The sequence below is a fragment of the Drosophila ficusphila genome, unplaced genomic scaffold (genome assembly GCF_018152265.1).
Source record: "Drosophila ficusphila isolate 14025-0441.05 unplaced genomic scaffold, ASM1815226v1 contig_791, whole genome shotgun sequence".
NCBI lineage: Eukaryota > Metazoa > Arthropoda > Insecta > Diptera > Drosophilidae > Drosophila > Drosophila ficusphila.
Window position 1 is genome coordinate 1,012,236 of NW_025064737.1, and position 14,205 is coordinate 1,026,440.

General features: G+C 37.6%; 1 protein-coding gene across 1 annotated transcript in view; it reads left to right on the forward strand.

Moving 5' to 3' along the window:
* The first annotated feature begins 1,706 nt into the window (after positions 1-1,706).
* Positions 1,707-14,205, forward strand: part of LOC108089089 (homeotic protein antennapedia) — a 111,649-nt gene continuing 99,150 nt past the window's right edge. Inside the window, 1 exon segment of the mRNA XM_017187200.2 lies at positions 1,707-2,597. The gene's annotated coding sequence lies outside the window, so the exon portion shown is untranslated.

Genomic DNA, 14,205 nt, shown 5'->3' on the forward strand with positions numbered 1-14,205 from the left:
CATATTTCACGACGGCCATCATTTTCCCGATTATCGAGTTGTTAGCCGATAATGAGCCATCAAAACGACAAAATATGACGGCAATGGGTTAATCATTTTTGGCGAACAGATTTGCGTTTAATCAAACCCATTTTTTATATTTAGATGTAGTTGACAGTGAAATATATTTTTTATGAATAGTAAAATTGTAAATGGTTTTAAAAATTAAAATTATAATTATGTGTACATGAAGATTTTTATACATATTTTCCAAATATGTTTCGTAAAAAGAGGTCTTTATTTTAAAATGTTACTCTTTTCAACTTTTAAAAAGTACCAACTTCACTATATGAAATGAAAATTTAATTTATCTTTGTGTTTTTATCATACAAAAATTTTAAGTTTTTACGAAATATTTTGAAAATATTTGCGAAAAAATTGGTCGACAATAAAGGTTCTATTTGCATAGATTGGGTACCTAAACAATTAATTTTGATCAAAAAACAAGATATGTATACGCAAATCAAGAAATACAATAAATTAATACACAAGACAGTTTTTTTAAGCAACCAAGACATTTAGTAAAAGATTCCCACAAACAAATATATTTATACATGAATTGTTCTTTATAGTTAGAAAGCTATTTCTGTTTTAAAAACGATAACCATTTCTCATTTTAAAAACTATTTATATGTGCCGTTTGAATGAATGTAAATCCTTAAAAACACATGTTTACTTTTTGAAGTACATTTAAAATACGTCAGTTCTAAACGACATTTTATTTTCATCAAGGTAGCAGAACAACTTTTAAAATTTTTTTTATCAACTTAGCAGAACATCCAATAATTTAAAAAAATTAAGCGGCATATTTAGCGGAAAATTGCTATCTTGTTGCACATAAACATTTTGGGAATAAAAATTCTTACATTTTGAAAAGGTTATATGAAGTGTTAAGATTTGGCCCGACTTTAAGTAAACCGGAAAATACATTCGCATGTAACGACATATTCAAAGAGTATCTAATTATTAACTAAAATCGAAAGTTTAGAGAACTAGGCTTTTGTCACAGAAAACACAAAATAACTTTGGAAAATATAATGAGATACATATGTAAATTCAAACAAAGTTGAACGATTTTTTAAAAGGTGATTTGAGTTAGGCTAAAGGATTTGAACAGCGGTTTACCGTTAATAATAGAAGAAAAATGTTAAAATAAAAAATAAAACATACCATATAAAGAAAATAAAATGTGTTCCCTCTTGAAATTAACGAACAGTGCTTCAAGATTTGGCATAAGATCGTCTTGTATAGCTGAATGTAAAGCCTCCGAGCTGAAAACAGGAAACTCAAGCCGGGACCTCTGGCGAATGAATGCGAGAATGTGAGAATGTGGGAAGCACGCGTGGTCAAGTTCTCAATTCGCAGCGAACTCAGTGCTCTCTCAGTCACTCAAATGGCAACGAGAGCAGAACCGTTCTTTTCGCAAAATACTTTATGGGCAGAGCAACTCTGTCGCGGTCGCAGCCACTGCCGCTGCCAACGCTGCAGTCGCTGCCGGCGTTGCGGCACATAAATAAAACGCTCTCTCGCTCACGAGTTTCTTATAAGACTTTATTTATATACTGCGCTGCCGCCGCCGACGGCGCTCGCTGTCGACGTCGCTGGATTAATAAGGAGTTCTCGCTGGGATTTTCACATGTATATGCTTTGAATTGAATGCTTTATGGGTTTAGTTTGATAGGAGTCGTAAAGAAATCAACATCACACAACAAAGCACTCGAGGACCCGTCCGTGTACCGTTGATTTAGCCCACGTGCGAGTGTGTGTGCGAGAGGGATCCAAGAAGCATAACGGTGTTTGATGCTATAGCGGCCATATCTTGGGGCTGTCCGAACTATTCGCTCGCTCTCCGCCGCCGCGACCGCTCTCTTTCCACGCGCCATATCCCAATTGACAGCCCGCTAAGATCATAAAGGCCGTAAAATAATCATAACAATAATCGTAAAAAATTAGAACCGCAATCAGTCGCACATTGGCCATCGCACGGCGCAGATCGTCGTAAACCCATTCTAATAATAATAATCGTAATCGCAATCGTAATCGCATAAACACCAAACAAAAACAAAAAGCCAAACACCCTGGGAAATTTAATTTCGCGCGCGTTTCTTTTTATGATGTTCAAGTGTCTGGCAGGTGTCTGGATTAACCCACAAATTGTGCAATATAACTAATGAATCTGGGGTGACTGTGCTGCAAAGAAGAGTTCCAATTGATCAAGCCAAATCCTACTACCTAAGTGTTTATCTATTCTTAAAATCGTGCATCGAAAACTCAAATCTATAGAACAACGATTTCTAGTCCCCGCAAATCGAGCAATATCTACACACTAACAAAAATAGCTAAAGCTTCCAACTCTAACCGTACAAATACGACAAAAATAAACCGTAGACAGCCAAAATACAGAAAACATAAAACGATAAAAGAATAAGGAGAAGAAAAAGTTTCGTTTCCACTGCGGGCAAAGTTTTTATTTTGGCGTACGTGCAAGCAACCGTTAGCTGAGAAATTTGAAAAGCCAACAGGATTGAAGGATAAGCACACGTTATTGGATTTAAAAGGTAAGTGGCAGAGCTTTACTTTTCAATTTCCCCCAAGCTCCACTGACAGAAATTATTCGAATACAGTTGAGGGTTTTTATTTTGCAGTTTCTATCACTCATTAATAGTCTTACCAAATTGTTATTAAGAAATTGATTACAACCTCAGAAGCTATTGCATTACTAGCGCGCATTCAAAGAGTATTTATTACTTCTGTTTAAAAAGGCAAGAATTTATTCGGAACTTTAAAATTTTTGACTATGAGGAAGGGTGTTTTCAAATTAGGTTTTTGTTTCAAACTATAAACAAATAATTGAAAACTCTTATTTTAATTTGTAAGCTACGTTATCAACATAAAAACAAATTGGATACTTCTTATAATAGCTTGATTAACAACTTGTTTCCGTATTTAACTATGAAAATAAAAATTAAACTATATGAAAGGTTTAAAATTTGAACAAATTACTAAAAAAAAACACTTAACCTTTGAAAGTTCAGTTTAAGCTAAAAAAAAAACTAGTTTTAATTTTTAAAAGCATATACTACTAATATCTGTCAAGATACCGATTAGGGGTTTATTCCAGCAACACTTTATTATGAATTGGTTTGTCATAGACTATTAGACTTGTAAAATAAAAAATAAAACATAGAAATATCTGCCGTTTCCGTATTGCAACTTGCAACGTCTAAGTTTTTTGCCAGAACTCGGATTCAACACTTCATAACTCAAAAGGCGTTTTTCGGATGCTACAGCCAGGTCATCACTCATTTGGCCTGCAGACTGCAAACTGTTGACAGGCTTATTAGCCATTTGCATAAATTTGCAAATGGGGAAGGGAGGAGTGGCAGGGATTCGGGATTCCCCGGGAGTTGAAGCTGGAAAACTGAAAACGGAGCTCCGAACTTAACTGGCCACGAGTAATGGGCGCTTTGAACTTGGAATTCGTTTTTGAGTTATTGCACATATCCTGGGCAACATAGTTTCACTTCCGAATGGTGGGAAAGGGCAGCCATTTCTCTCGCAGGCCCACACACACACAGACAAACACACTCGCACAAACAGGACACTCTCGGGTTCTCTGCAAAGAAAATTTATGCGGCCATTGTTGCAGTGCATTGTCCTTGTTGTTGCTGATTTTGTTGTTGTCCTAGTTGTCTGGCCTTTGCATATTTGTCGTCCTCTCTGTCTGCCGCTCGCCACCTCTCTCTTTCTCCAATTCCCGCTTTCTCATTGCACTTGCGCCCGAACGAAGTGCAAAATTTATACTTAATTTAATAAACATTTAGAAAATTTTCTTATGATGCGTATATTAGGCTTTAATGGACTTTGCGTGGGCTTGCCATTTTGCCTGTTTATTGTTAACACAATTCCATTTCCATTTTTGCCGGCCTATATTTTTGCGCAATCAACTAGCTCCATCGAATGAAATTATTTTCTCATAATTTATCGATTTAATCAGCTGGAAATGTTACACAGCTGACAAAATCATAAACTCCGCTCTTGTTTGGCCTGCAAAAAGTTGTATGATTTATGGTCCAGTGTCAGACACAAAAATACACTGATGCAGTGGTCAAAGAATTGGGGAAAATATTTTGATTTGTATGCAAAAATCACATCTTTCATCAGAGATATTATTTCACTTATATTTGAATAATTTTTAAGCCAGACTTTAACCTTATTTACCTAGGGAGTTTTTTTAATACCCATAAATATTGATTTGTCCTAACCAAATCCATGAGTAACCACTTCCTTTTAAACGAATTCTTAATCAAGTTCACACTCGTGGATGAGCTAAAAAAAGATTTATAATTCGGCATACGAACGGCGACAAGTCTTTTGTAAAAACATTAATCACGACCTCCGAGCTTCAACCGAAACCAAAAAACTAAGCAACAAAAGAAAACGAAATTGTTGTTAATAAAACAAATAAAAAAAGCTTCAAAAAACAGCCGGGACACAAAGAAAACTTGTTTGGTTTCCATTTGAAATTAAAATTATATTTTAAGCTCCTATTGATAGATGGCGACATGAAACGGCTAATTAATCATATGCAAGCCACGGCAAATTTAAATAAAATACAAAAACAGCTGAAACAAAAACCTTAGTTTCACACACATTAGTCACATTCATAAGTCTACAAAAAACAAAAGACCAGAAACGGCACTTCAAAAATGTGTTTTTCCTTTTAAGATCGTCAAAAATGGTGTCGGCTCGCCTCGAGATATTTAAACCCTTGAGAGGCAAACCTTGATAAGCCGCCGGAAGTTATGGACTTTGTTCACTTTCTTCATTGTTTTTGCTTTGGGAATTCATATTGGCTTTAACAATAAAAAAATATGGCTTCACCCAGAAAAAAATATTTTTACTTACATTTTGAATTTATAATTCGTTTATGATTGAAAGAATATTTTCTGATTACTTTTTCGGTTTTTGAAGTTGCTAATAAAAAAACTTTTTAAATAGGGTTAAATAAGATTATATAAATTAACTGTCTTAACTGATTAGTATAAGACTTTTTAAATAAAAAACACAATTTTTAATTATATTTAATGAATTCTTAGGTATATTAAATTCAGCACTTGGTGATTGTGATAAAAGTAAAGTACAAAAGCAGTTGCTAAAAGAATGGATAAAACTTAGGTCTAACCCATTTTTTTCGGATGAGCGCATGCAGTTTTTCTTACCATGGCCAAAGGGAAAGAAATGGATACTTGCTATATTAATTTTTAGCCCAAAAGAAGTCAGCGCCTCGAGCTGTTTTATATATTTTTTGTAGGTTCGTGGTAGAAAAACGTAGTCGAAAATCAGAGTGAGGAGTAGGGACTCAGGGGGTTAAGGGTAGGGGGCCAGAAACCCAGCGGGAAGCGCTCCCAGTGACATTGCGCCGAAGCGGGTGACAATGATTTATGGCAAAGAGATATGCGACAAGGAACGCAAAAACTCAAAACTCGAAAACTAAAAAACAACACTCGCACACCAAAATTCGGAACACACTCCAGAGCGGCAGGAAACAAAATGAAAATTCACGAAACTAAGGGAAATTCCGAAAAGCAAACTACCTTTGCTCGCATTCACCTTCCCGAAATTCGCAAAGAATCTATTTTTTTAATGCTCAAAGTGTCCTTGAAAAGACAACTACAACGACGAGCCGAAACCGAAAGTGGAACCTGCTGATTTTTACGATACTTTTCCTTTTTGTCACTTGTCAGGAGTTCGTAAAATCGGGAGGATTTTCCAGCAAAAATCATACGGCCATTAGGAAGTCGAAGTCACCTGGCGGTCGGTTATGCAATAGTCATTTTGTACGGTCATAAAAATTAATATGCGTCCTTCGCAGTGGCAATTTGGTGTGCATATCTCGGCAAACGCATCTCCATAGTCCATTATCTGACTTTGAACTCGAGTCGCTAAGCCGCTGGAGTCGGAGTACATGACTTTTGGCTTTATCCACGTCTCGCTGTCTGCATCCATTGTATCTGTATCTTGAAGGTTACCTGTTTTTACAGTTCCGACTGGGCTCGGCACAGCCTTCTTCTTTTTAGATACCATACCCAGCGTTCTGCTCGGCACTCTCTCAAATTATTATTTATGAGCTCGCATTGTTGTCGTCGATCTGGAATCGAACCGTCCGACGATTCCTACACACATAGGTTTATTTGGCTTCGCAGCCCCGAATGCAGTTCAAAATTTTTACTTTCAACTCGAAAACGAAATTCATAATAAATCAAATCATTTTTGTGTGCTCGAGATGCAGTTCCATGTTTCTCTTCTCGTTTGTGTGGATATAAATCAAAGCCGATTCTGGCAAGATTTCGGTGCATTGTGCTAAAGGATTAAGAAATGCAAGCAAATATGGACGGCGGGAACAGGTTCTGGCAAGTGGGAATTTATGAATTTTATTATTTGGATATTTAAAATGTTATCCCCATAACTCTGAAATAATTCAATGTAAGTTTAATAAAACTAAAAATTTGTTCACTGGTAAATCACTCCAAGAAAATTAAAGTAATTCCTTCACCCTTTAGCACTTAAAATATGTCAATATTGCACTTTGGTTTGCATTTCTGGTTTAGTTATTTATTTATTAAAATTTAAACAATGAAAAATATTTTTATACCAGTTTGCAGTCAACAACTACAAACAGAACGAAACCTCATAGGTGGAAAAAACATTAACAATTTCCCGGCCATCAGTTTTTCAACAAAAACTACCCTTGGTGATCTTTCTTTTTATCAGGTCACCCACTATTTCTTTCTAATGTTTGTTGTATGTTGCTTGTACTCTACTTCAATTATGCCCACCGTGAGAATTGTTCCACCACGTGTGCACTGCCACCATAAATCACATTCACTTCCAATATTTTCACAAACACATCACAATGGAGAAAATTCTGTGATTTATTTGTGTGAAGAAGTCAATAAGTCATAAAAAGTCGAAATAAATCTTGATTTTTTGTGTTGTGTCCCTCTAAAGAGAACTCTGCGAGAGGTTGGAAATATAACAGAAAACTCGGGCGGAACATCGAACATCCTGTGCACAAAGAAAGTGGGAGGTAAACATACATATGTGAGAAATATTTGCATATTGCAGCTGCGGGTGGTAGTAAAAGATGTCAAAACAAATATGACAAATACGAGCTGGGAAAAAACATAGTTTCAAGCATTTTAACTTAACAATTAGCCACGGTTCAATTTTTTCGTTCTTATTTTATGAACCATTCTTGAAAAATTTGTATCTGCATTTAGATCTGGATCTTGAATTTCAAACGCTTTCTGCCGCACATACGAACTGATTGTTCAAAACAGCACGAGCTGACTGAAAAAAAATACAACAAAAAAGTGAGTCAAGAAAAGTCCAAGAAAAACGGAGAACTGCGAAACGTTGTATAAAAGCTTGGCGGCAAATGCGAGTCAAACAAAGCTGGAACACATATACGTAATCTATATCTATGTATCTAAACTAACTAGCCATGGGCAAAAGTCTGTCTCAGATTCGCATACAAAAAAACTTCGAGAGCCCCGGGTAAAAAAGCAAGGGGAAAAAATACATGAAATAATTCGTTTTGTTGTTTGCTGCAAGCCGCAAAGCAAAGTCGACGACAAACAACACGAAAATGTCGCAAAAAAAAACCGAAATATATATAGAAAAAGAGAGAAGCAAATGTAGCGAAAGAGTTAAGAAAAAACAATGTCACACATGTCAAAGCTGTCGCAAAATGACACAAATGCGGTCCGGATTGCTCACTGACCCAAACCGCAACCCCGGTCTCGGTCTTGCCACTTGGACCCCCGAACAATCCAAGTCTAAACTCAAACTCAACTCCAACTCCAACTCCACGTTGGCTTTTGGCGGAATCGTGTCAGCCTCGAAAACACGAATCAACTCACTGAAAGTCGCATCGTAAAATTTCGTGGAAATTTCACAATTAAAAGGGCACACAAAAAAAAGCGAAAAAAGAAACCAAATAAAACAATCTTAGGATAGAGTTAACTGGAATATCAAGCCTTACATACAGATAAACGAAATCGTGTTAGCCAAAATCGGTTCATAATATTTGTTCCGTTCCATTTATGGGAAAGAACAAATAACAATAGAAATTTAATATATTTAGGCTAAAAAATGTTTGATATATTGTTAATTTAATAAAATTTTATTCCTAATTTATATCATCTTAAACTGTAGTTCAGTCTGATCAAATTTATTAAACAAAAAAGGAACTAAGGAAAAATTCAAGCGATCTATCCACATATATTTTATCTGTATGTGCAATTTTTATTCATATTTTTTAATTCCTTCATTAAAATATTAGGTTCTATTTAGTTTTTAAAAAGTATTTATTAAAAGCACTGCACCCTTGTACCTTCAAAAAATTAGTGCTTTTAAAATAAAATGTATTTTTAAAAACAACTTTTAAACACAATTTAATAGAAACATTTCTAGGGCATTAAAACATTTCTTCGGCAACTTTTATATTTCATCGAGTACATAAGCTTTTCGTCACCAAAGATATTGTCGTCAACCTTGAATAAGAAAAAAGTTTAGAAACATCACAAACAAAATTTAAAGATAGATCCAAAAGTATTCACGAAGTATTCGTATCTTGAGATGCATTCCGAGCCCACTCGCATCCATCCCCATTTCCAAAGCCGGGTAATCAGCATCAAAGGTGGCGGCTGAAAGAGCAGCCATAATCCCTGACCCACTCCGGTTCCCGTTCCCACTCCCGTTCCCAAAAACCGACAGCCGGCATGGCCGTCTCTCAAGGGTGAGAGCGGTTGGGGGAGGGGTGTGAAAGGGATAGGACATCTGCACAGCCGGTGCGAGAGACAGAGACGGGGATGGCAAAGATGGTCGGAAACAACAAAAAATGATGCATTAACCTTTCGAAACTATTTCGGATAGCCGAAAACTCGACCTCAGAGCGGGGGTGAAAGGGGGAAAGAAAGAGAGAGTGCGAGGGAGATGGCTATTGCCAATGCCATACAAATGCATGTGCCAAAGAAAGGAGAAGAGAACAGCAACAGCCACAAAAATTAATGCCCATTAATCATTTTGACTTATTTCTTTCCTTTTTTCTCGTCTAAAATTAATCTTGATGCCAAAGCGTTGCCAGGCAACGAGAGACCCTCACACAGATACTTTTTGTAGTCGAATGTGAGTGTGTGTGCAGGAGAGGGAGAAAGCAAGTGTTTGACAAAGACAGCGAGCATTGTTCGAGGATTAAGGGGGCAGCGCACTCTCCAAAAATTATCAAAACCAAAAAGACGCAGATGCCCAAAAATCGGAGATTCAGAAAATATCCCTCTACCAGAAACACAGAACACACTTAAAAAAAATGGGAATTGTTTATCTGTAAGCCAATTTGCTACAAGTTTTTTTTTTTATAGTGTGAAAATAAAGAATGATTTATTTTATAATCGGACTGAAAGAGTTTAAGATTTTACAAACAATGAAAACAAATACATATTTCCAAAAATATTTATGTTTGGCCTAATAATTTTGTTGGAGAATATTATATAAACTTTAAATAAATATAGAAAAATATAGAAATTTGTTTTTAAAATTTGTTTCTGTGTAGATCCGATTAGTGATTGGATTTTTGCACCTCTCTCTTCTTCCACAATCGCCGAGGAATGCCAAAAGGGAAAATAATTTAAAACAGATTAAACCGTTACGGATGCCATTTGCACCCCACGAAGAGGGTTAGAAGAAAAAAGGGGGAAAGAGGGGGATTTCGGTAGCCCACACATGCCCAAATATATTTGAATTCTGACCAAATGTCTTGCGAAACCGAAATGTCCTTTGTCCTTATCATCCGTGCATATGCTGCAAATTTGCCAAGGTCCCAAGTGGTCGAAGTTGGTTAGCATTCGGGTGGTTGGATGGGTGGGTGGTTGGTTGCGTGGGTGGGTTATGCTTCTGGGGGTTTGTGCCCTGTGAGTGGCATACTTAAGGGCGCGTCGTGGTCGTCGACATTCAGACATCCAGACAGACAGACAGACCGAAAGGGAGTCCTGAGACATGGAGTGAAAACAACAGGACGGGCCATAAAACCGTTTAAATCAAACGGCAGAACAAATTGGTTTCCTTCGAGTCGAAAGCTTTATGAGGTCCTCCAGCCAAGGGTCGATACTTGCTGGATGGGATAGCAAAGAGCTTTAAGGAAAAGGGGAGAGAAATGTTAAACGAAATTGAAGTTGATTGGCCACGGGTTGGTGGGCGGAAAAATCAGGAATCGCACTGAGATTGAGAGATTGCGAAATATTTATTGCTCACGGAAATTCCCGATGAAGGAATAATAAAATTCAAGCTTGAAAACACATGAAACACATTTCTAGAAGTTTAAATATATTCTATGACATTTAAAAGGTAATTCAAAAAAATGATTCCAAAGTAAAAAAGGATTTCTTAATAGCGAAGCGCAACATTTGAATATTAATAAGAAAAATTTCCCTAAATATATATATGAGACATATAAAAATACATCCAATAGAAAAAGGCATATATCTGTGCTTCTGAATGAATTCCCTTTTAACGACTTAATTACGGAACTCTGGGCCCCATTTTTGCCCAAAGGTTTTGTTGTTTTGAAAGCAAGCCAGCGATTGATTAGCATGTTAATTGTCAAAGGAAGTGATAAACGATGTGCCACAGACACACAACGACCGACTGACTGGCTGGCTGGCAGGTCTATAAAGTAGGGTTTCCATGAAAATCTAATAAAAATTAACCTGCACACACACATATACGAACACCACCCATTTGTGACGTGACACAGAAGATGACAAATTGTTTGGACAAGCTGACTGACAGCAGCGACAGCAACGGCAACAACTTCATGTGGCAAGTGCACTGCAATTAGTCAAAGTGCCACCACCAACAACAACACACAACACTGGCAGTTGGGCCACAATAACAACTATTAACCCACAGCCAAGACATTTTGGCTGGAGGAAGACAACAGGGAAAAATAGCGATAAAAAAGCTATAAAAATTATGAAGAATCGCATTAGACGCTTGGCGCAAAAAAGCAATAAAAGTGTGATAAAAAAGTGCCTAATGCCAACACGTAGCCCCACGTGCGATGTGCGTCAACTTGTGGCAATTATGAAGTCCGCCGCGAAGTTGCAACGCCGCCGGCATTGGCACCCAAACATCATCCAGAGAAAAACCAGGCCCGAACCATTTGCGGTCAGGTGTCCGCCTGGCCCGTCTTTGAATCAATAAACGCGATTAGAAAGCCGACAGCCGTCGTAGCTCCAGAGTCTAGAAAATCAGGACCTACACTTTAAATATTATTCAATAGGGGCTAACCCAAATATAAAGAAGAGTTTCTTGTTTTTAAAAATTAAGTGTATAACAACTTTAAACATTCTTGTATTAAGTACAAAATGAAGAACAAATTTATTGTTTTTATTCACATGGAACTTTACAAAAAACAGTAGTAAAATTTCAATTACCATTTATTTTTTTGGAATAGGGTTTAATATAAATTAAAAATACTTTAACTAAAAAGATCTATTTTTTATCAGAACATTAAAATAATGCTACCTTTTTGCATTTTGTTTTTATGGTGCACACTTTGTTTTTTACATAATTACAAAAATCTAACATTTTTTCTAAGTGCTTGACCAAGAAGCAGACAGGGCGCTTACCTTATCGAACCCGCTCAATCGTCTGCCAGTGCATCCGCAATAAAAAACCACTCGCACTTGCGCATTTCAACTAGCCAATTATGCAATTGGCGGCCGGGCTGCAATCGCAATTGGCCAAAAGTGTCGCGTCTACGCTTCGATGGCAAATTCTGATTTCGCCGCATGCGTGGGTCACCAGCAGCAGACCAAGTTGGCCAAGTTGAGTCTGGGCCTGGCCATTCGGCTAGCTGGCCACTGTCCAGAGATTATCAATGTTAATAAGGCAATAACAAATGGGTCTGTGGGTTCTTGGTTCTGGGAAGAAGTTCTGTGGGAAGTGTCTTCTATCGGCCATCATTTAAATCATCTTTGAAATGCCGAGATACTACGAGAGATTTGAGAGAGTGCCAAGAAGTCGCTGGGGGCTGCCATTTAGTTCGGGGTTTTTCTGTATAAAGCAGTTACTTCGTTTTAAAAACTATAAATTTACCGTATTGAAACATATATCTTAAACAGATTATGAAATACAAAAAGGCTTACTACCCCTCAAATATATACCGAAAATGCTCTTCAATCCATCAAGTTGCAAAAACGATGGGCAGGCGACAGAAAGAGGCAGATAAGATGCAACTGCATGTGACAACGAGGAGGTCCGTGCAAAAGTGGATTGGGGGAATGCGGTGCACTTCATTCAAATGCGATGTGTCCTCCTTTCCCGCTCCACCTGGCGGTGTCGTCTCTTTCCCTGATTTCTGGTTTCTGGTATCTGTATCTGAGTTGATTATTCGTGTGTTTTCGTTGGCTGGCGGCCATAAATCTTGTAATCATAATAATTTGTTTCAATGTTAATGCCTTCAAAATATCTGAAAACTCAATAAATAACAAAACTACATGTTCGTGTGTGCTGTTAATGTCATACCATGAGATACTTCATATATCATTCCGCTGCAAAAAGCCAAAAACGCCGAAAACGAAGCGAAAACCTGCCGCACAGTCGCACAGTCGCAAAATCGCAGCCAGAACGGCCAGGTAGAGGTGACTGTCGTCTTTACTTCACTATATATTCTTATTTTTTCGACGATTTTGTTCCGTATTTCTCGGCGTTTTTACCTTTTGTGACGCAATGGGCCTGCAATGCAGACGGGCGTGGGGGATTTACTCGGCTGTAGAACAAATTAATCCAAAATCAGCCAGCGACAAGCAACGAAAAAAAGGGAAAAAATACGCGAAAAAGTAACGAAAAAAGTAAAGCAAATCTTGGCAAAATGTCTTCGGCTTCGGTTTCTTCTGGCCGATTCTCCTGCTCTTTTTTTAGGTGCGGCTTCAGCCGGATCTGGGGACTCCGTCCAATAACAACACCGACGACAAGTATCTACACACTCTTGCAGGTGTCTGATATCCGATGCTTCCAATGTTGAATAACTCAATTAATTTCTGTCACCTGATTTATCACCTTTGGCTTTGTTGCACAACAACTTTTAATTTCAATTTTATTTATTTGCATTTTTATGAATTTCACTACACCTTGAAAAAGGAGGATCGACAAATCTGTAGGTGGTGATCCCCAATCACAAGCCCCGATTCCATTGCTTTGTATAGAGATGTTGCACCGAACCCGTTCCCCGGCACTTGAAAATTAAAATATCCCAGCTTCTCCCTTTGCCTTTTGCGCCCCACCTCGGCTGTCTGGAGGAACGTGTTATTAGCTTAGTTCTTGTAATTTGCATATAGTAAAGGACGCGACGAGCCCTCAATGGCTGAGCGGCTATTAAAACATTCCGCTTAACACTTCCTGCGACACAAGACAAGAACCGAGATTACGCCAATGGCTCCGCACCATGGGATAAGTCTCTTGAGAAGTGCTTTTAAAAAACCGATAAAGATGCATCAGAAATGGTTTATCGTCAGCTGGGAAATTGTTTTTAATATTGGTTTATCAAGACTCCTCAGGGAAATGTCTCGCCTTTTAAAAGCCAAAGAAGTTTTATGGGTCAGCGATTATTTTACGATACAAATGTAAAACAAAAGTAATAAAGGAGAAATTAAAAATAAATATTACTTCTTGTTTACATAAACGTCGTCAGCTTCTCCTATCGAATTTATGTTTTCGATTTCCATTTTATTAGTATCCGCATTACAGTTCTATATATTTTAAGGTTTTGTGTTCTTGAGCTTTTTAAGAGAGTAACATTTTTTGTGTGGTTACTGAAACAGTATATAGTCAAAACTTATCATATTTTCTTATGCAATTTTTTATCCGTAAACTATACTATTCCACTGTCCTCCAGTTCTGGGGACAACAAGATATACCATTTTCGTCGGCCGTGGGCAGGCCATGAAACGTCTTAAGCCGAGTGAAACTAGTTTCTCAATTAACCAGGCGCACACTCGGCTGCAACTTGATTGCCGGCGATCAGCACTTTATGCAGTGCATCTTTGCATCTCGGCAACTTTGTATCTCCGCATCTGCCGGCTGCATTCGTCCAATCCGTCA